Source organism: Mercenaria mercenaria, chromosome 8 (genome assembly GCF_021730395.1).
Source record: "Mercenaria mercenaria strain notata chromosome 8, MADL_Memer_1, whole genome shotgun sequence".
NCBI lineage: Eukaryota > Metazoa > Mollusca > Bivalvia > Venerida > Veneridae > Mercenaria > Mercenaria mercenaria.
In genome coordinates, this window is record NC_069368.1 from 75,465,722 (window position 1) to 75,471,592 (window position 5,871).

Consider the following 5,871-nt stretch of genomic DNA (forward strand, 5'->3'; position numbering starts at 1 on the left):
AAGTCACTCTGAAAAGTATGTTTTTTAAGGGAAATAGCTTTTCTTTATAGTTTCATCTACCTTTCATTGTTTGTTAAGCAATAAGAAAGGGTATATTATTCTTAATATCTTTATAAGCCATCACTTGGTCCTAGCTCTATGGTGAAATAATCGTTGAATTTACAACTCAGCATTTCTCTTCATTATTCTATACCTACTGACATATTACTGTAAATTATAGAGATCAATTTAATCTGAAGTAAGATATACGTATGTATTGACTATTACGTAGATATACATAAATATTTAAATATACATAAGCTTTGGTTTGTCACAATTTTTAGAATGTGAAAAATGAGGCATCTCTCCAGTATGTTCGGGCAAGTTAAATATTACTCCAGAAAGGCATATTGTGTCACGCCACGACATTTTGGGGCTTGTTGAGTTTTGACGTCATTTGCGAGAACGTGATGAAAACATGACGTGCTGAATTAATTGGCGCTAATTGATGACAATGTTCATTTTTTAAATCTTATGCTCGTAATGATGCCGTTTACATGCTCGAGACAGTACCTTATTATTTCTTCTTTCTGTCTTTGACAGACACCGATAAAATTCCCGTTATTATTTAAGTAAAAAAAGTCAGCAAATATTTAACATGAAAAATCGATAATTCTGGTCATGCCTATTGCTTGATAGTTCCCCTTATCCACTGTATACAACTTTCACAAAAGAATATTTTCACGCTTGACACCCTTGCCATGGATTCTGGAAGCTGTAGTGTTTACTTAAAGATGTAAAGTTGTTACTTTTCGCAGAAGTATCAAAAATATCTAAGATGAGTCAGTTAAGTACGAGCTCTACACGGTCTTCGATACCAGAAAGCTTGGTTGTCGACCAAGATGTAGAATTTATTTGTGAACTTGAGCAAGTCAATGATTTATACGTTTCAAATGTTGAGTCTTCGGACGAACCACACTTTGGAGAAAATGTTGTTTTTGATGACAGCGATGAAGAGAATTATGATTCTGACTTGAATGGTAGTAGTGATATTGAGTTACCGGAAGTGGATATTTGTGAACGTGATATTGACATTAAGGAAAATAATGCAGTTAGTGAGCTTCAGGGAAAAGGCTGTGGATGTCATAAAATTCATGGAAAACCTTGTAGTCAGGTAATTAACATTGATCAGGCTATTGAATATAGAATGCAGTGTAAGGAAATGACATCTGATGAACTTGATTTAACAGTTAAAGTGCAGCTGTCTGCCTACAGGAGAGATCTTACTCACTGGTCATCTGCTAGGAACAAGAAACAGCAATTAAAGGACAGAGAAAGGGTATCACAAGAATATTTTGTGTTTGGTGTAAAAGTGTGTAGAGAAACATTCATGTTTTATTATGGTATAAGTAAGAATAAGCTGACAAACATAGCTTCCTCACTTGATAAAAATGGACTTAAACCTAGGACTCATGGAAATACAGGTAAAATGCCCAAGCATGCTTTGTCAATGACTGCCTTTTTTGTCCAGCTATGCAAATGCTAATGGTTTGCCATTACCAGGTAGATTGCCAAACTACAGACAGCAAAGTGCTATACTGTTACCATCTGATCAGAGTAAAGCTGATATACATGCTCTTTATAATGAAGCAGCTCAGCAAAATAGTTTCAGGGCAGTCAGCCTAACTGAATTCAAGAAAATATGGTTGCAACAATGTCCACACATAGTTATTTGTAAACCAGCTACAGATCTTTGTGGTAAATGCCAAAATATGCACATGAAATCTCTAACAGTGGAAACTTAAGTGAGGAAGACAACGAAAAACTTTTAGAGAATTACAGAACACACCTGAGTAAAGCCAAATGTCAGAGATATTACTACAGGGAAAAATGTGAGGCTGCTAAATTGAATTATTCAGTGATGACTCCAGAACAGAAACTGAGAGGTTTGTTTATTTATAATTTAATTAGATCTTTTATTAAATTAAAAAAAAATAAAAAATAAAACGTATCATGTTGACTTTTGATTAAGGCATGTAATGAGATCACCAATCTTTCTAAATATCCTCTTTGATGAATATAAATATAGGTAAATTTGATACAATTTTAATATATATGTTTTATTAATAAAGGTCAGCCACCATGTCATTGCCTGGAACACAACAATACTCATTTGACTTTGCCCAGCAGCTATTTTATCCACACCATGCACAACAAGTTGGACCTATGTATTTCAAAACTCCCAGGAAGTGCCAGTGCTTTGGAGTGAGCTCAAAAGGAGCAGATAATTCAAAATATTATTTGCTCATATCACACTGTTGATTAAGGTGTATTCTCTCTAGATTTCCATGTTACACAATTAATCACATGACATATATTAAATTTATGTATGATTCTAGATATCAGAGATATATATATTGTCATTCTGTAAAGTATACAAAATTGTAAGTAACATTCACCTAGTATCAGATTATAACATGAATGGCACAGTTATATTATGACCCAGTAGTATAATTTTATTATGTTATTATGAAGCTTTACTTGTGATTGTCTTCAAGGTTTTGGCATACTTTACACCAGGTACACAGGTATTCTATCTCATTGATGAAGCAGACTGCACTGGTAAAGGAGCTAACTGTGTGACCAGCTTGCTGCACCATCATTTTCAGCACCATGGGTTTGGAGGGAGCATGTGCAGTTGCAAATAGACAATTGTTCTGGACAAAACAAAAACAACACTGTATTGTGGTATGCAACTTTATTCATTGTTCATACATAAGATGAAATCAAATAACTCAGCTAGGGACTAAAATGTTCTCCTATTTGGGAAGTGATTTATTTTAGAATATACATTTTATCAGGGTAGACAGTGGACACAGATTTCATAATAGAATAAATGATCTTGTCATATCTGAGATTAATAATTAATAATTAATTTTTCCTTTACCATATATTCTGAAAATAAAGAAATGTACTATGCTGGCATATTTATGTTATTTTCAAAATTACATTTCATTTAGGTATGGGCTATGGAGAACTATGACTGGGCTTCACAAGACTGTTGAGTTCTCACTCATGGAAGCTGGCCATAGTTTAGTCCAGATTGGCACTTTGGAGTGTTCAAGTCTAAATGGTGACACTGTACAGTTGAGACCCTAGACCAGATTGCACGTGTTCTTCTGTCTTCAAAATTTAAAATCAGGCACAACATACCTCAGCTTGCAAACGATAGTGAGAAACTAGTGTTGTTTTATGACTGGTCTGTATATCTTTGTCAGTTTTCCTTCTCTGCATTCCTTCTCTGAAAAAGTACCATCACTTCAGCATGACAAGTGAAAAGCCTGGTGTAGTATTGGTTAAGGAATATGCAGGTGGTGACAATGGACTGGAAATTAATGTCTTTAAGAAAAATCCTCTAGTCCCAAGTGATAGTCAGTTACCTTCTGTAATTGTGCCTAAAGGTTTAGATCCATCTAGGCAGTGGTATCTGTTTAATGAAATAAGGCAGTATTGTCTTAAAGAAAAAAGCTCATGTCCCAAGCCATTGGTTCCAAAAACCTGAAGCTATAACTGTTAAGAGTGATAGTGAAAAAAGGAAGAAGAAGTGTTCATACAAACAGTAAGCCAGATCAAGAGTTTGTCTTGCCTCTGTACAAAAGACTGAGATATTTGGATTCTGACTTACTATTACAGTGAACATCAGGATACTCCTTGGATGTCAATATTCCTGATGTCAGAATCAACTGGTGACTATAACAGTGTTTTATAAACATGTGTTCAGCAAAACTGATTTCAGAGACACATTTAATAAAATAAATATTGAAAGGAACATGTCATGTATATACTTCACTAGTGCTTTTAATTGCTATTTCCTAGTTATTTGAAATACATTCTCAGTTGTTCTTTACTACAGATATTCCTTTTTGTCATGTTTCAAACAGCATTTGTGAAACTACTGTGATGCATATGGCACTGAAATTGAAACCCATACTTGAAATCACATACTGGAAACTATTAAATAAAAAAATGATATTCTGATCATTGCATAAATAGACTATGGTTAAGTAATTGAATACATGTGTATCATGCACAGTGTATGTATTATTTAATTCTACATACTGCTTAACTACTGACAACAATGTAAAATTTTATTTATTTTTTAGTATATTATAAGTATTGTTGGACATTATATACAGATCTTAGTGATTTCAAGATTAATGTTCTTAATAAATTTTGATATATATGTTTCAAGTTTGGCTCTGTTTTGTAGTATAGTGTATATACTTTCAATCTTGTACCTCATATAATTGCATTGGCATGGTTGCTATTGTAACTGATTTTGACTATTAAAACCTACCACTCAATTTAAGTGATAAAAATGATAAAACATGATTTGATAATGATATTAGTGAATTCTAAAGTTATCCTGTTTATTTTTAAGTTGTTATCCTAGTATATATCACATTTTCATTGTTGCTATGGTAACAAAATTATGTTGTGAATTTTAGACTGGAGATATGTTCATTCTTTAGTGACAAACTATTGCAGGTATGAAATAAACCTACTGAATTCAAGTTATGAAGATCATATTTTTTTGTGTTTTGAATTTTATTTTTCTAGTAATATTAGTTGTACACAAAACATTACTAACAGATATGCAAAACAAACGTCATATGTTTTTAAAAGAAAAGTTACCTATAACTAAAAGAATTTTAAATCGATATAATTTAATTATACACACATGCTTTTTAATGACCCTGCTTTATTAAAAGTTTGTCTTTGTTTGAAATCATAATGCAAAGTTTCTAATTTGTGATACGATGTTTAAGATTATTTATACCTTTTCGCACACATTATTCACAAAATAATCAATATCTTCAATATTTCTTAATATAATGTAACTTTGAGAAGCTCTACAGAGCCCTATTGTTTCGCACAGGATTATCAGATATTTAGAAAAGGCGATTAAATTTTATACGCTGCTTAACGTGATCAACATATTTTTTACGAATTCAAACAATATGACTTCATAAATGAGTCTGCACCGGCTTTCATGGTTGTTTGATTCGAGTGTTCCGTATCAAGAATTCATCTTCTGGCAATGATTTTTTTTAAATGTATTATCTAAAAAAAACTACTAAAATGTGCAAGGTTCGGCCATATTTTAGGATTATAAGCCAACAATTTATAAAATTTATATCACATTGCATAGAAAAAACACACTTTTCCTTTTTATCATGAAACAAGTTTATTAATCATTACATTAAATGTACATTTATTTATCTCTCGAGTCTTCTGAATAAAGATGTTCAATCTTAGGGAAATAAAACAGTGTATGGAAAATTATGAAATAATATTTTTTTATGAAATCTAAAATAACCCTCAAAATTGTAATGTTATCCAATCATACACTAAATATTAATTGCAAGCCTTTCACATAAATTCTCATGATCAAGATTGGTGGCGGGGATGATGAGGCGGAGGCAGGTGTAATAGAATGTATTGACATACATGTATTTACACAAAAGCGAGATGCAGATGCAATCGCTCTAAATGTTTTACCTCATTTGTTAAAAACAATCTGTTGTGAAACTGAGCTGAGACATTCGCCTTTTAATAGCTGCATTTTTTGTTTCGTTTATTAACTATTTTGCATATTCATGAATAGTAAAGAGAAGGTTACAAAATTACAAATATTTGTTAAAAACAATATTTTCTAAGTTTTAAATCAATTTAAGAGAACTAAACAGTCTCTGGCCTTAAAGTATCTTAGTGTTTTCTAGAATAGTACGTTGTTACGTATTTTCACTCCAAACTATGTATGCTCGGCTAATTTCTATAAATGAACCAGTGCCACACACAACTACTAAATATTTAAGACCACTCAAACTG

At 32.1% G+C, this 5,871-nt stretch overlaps 1 pseudogene; it reads left to right on the plus strand.

Annotated features, from left to right (window-relative positions):
• Positions 1 to 817: 817 nt before the first annotated feature.
• On the plus strand, positions 818 to 2,714 carry LOC123565252 (uncharacterized; annotated as a pseudogene).
• Positions 2,715 to 5,871: the final 3,157 nt, after the last annotated feature.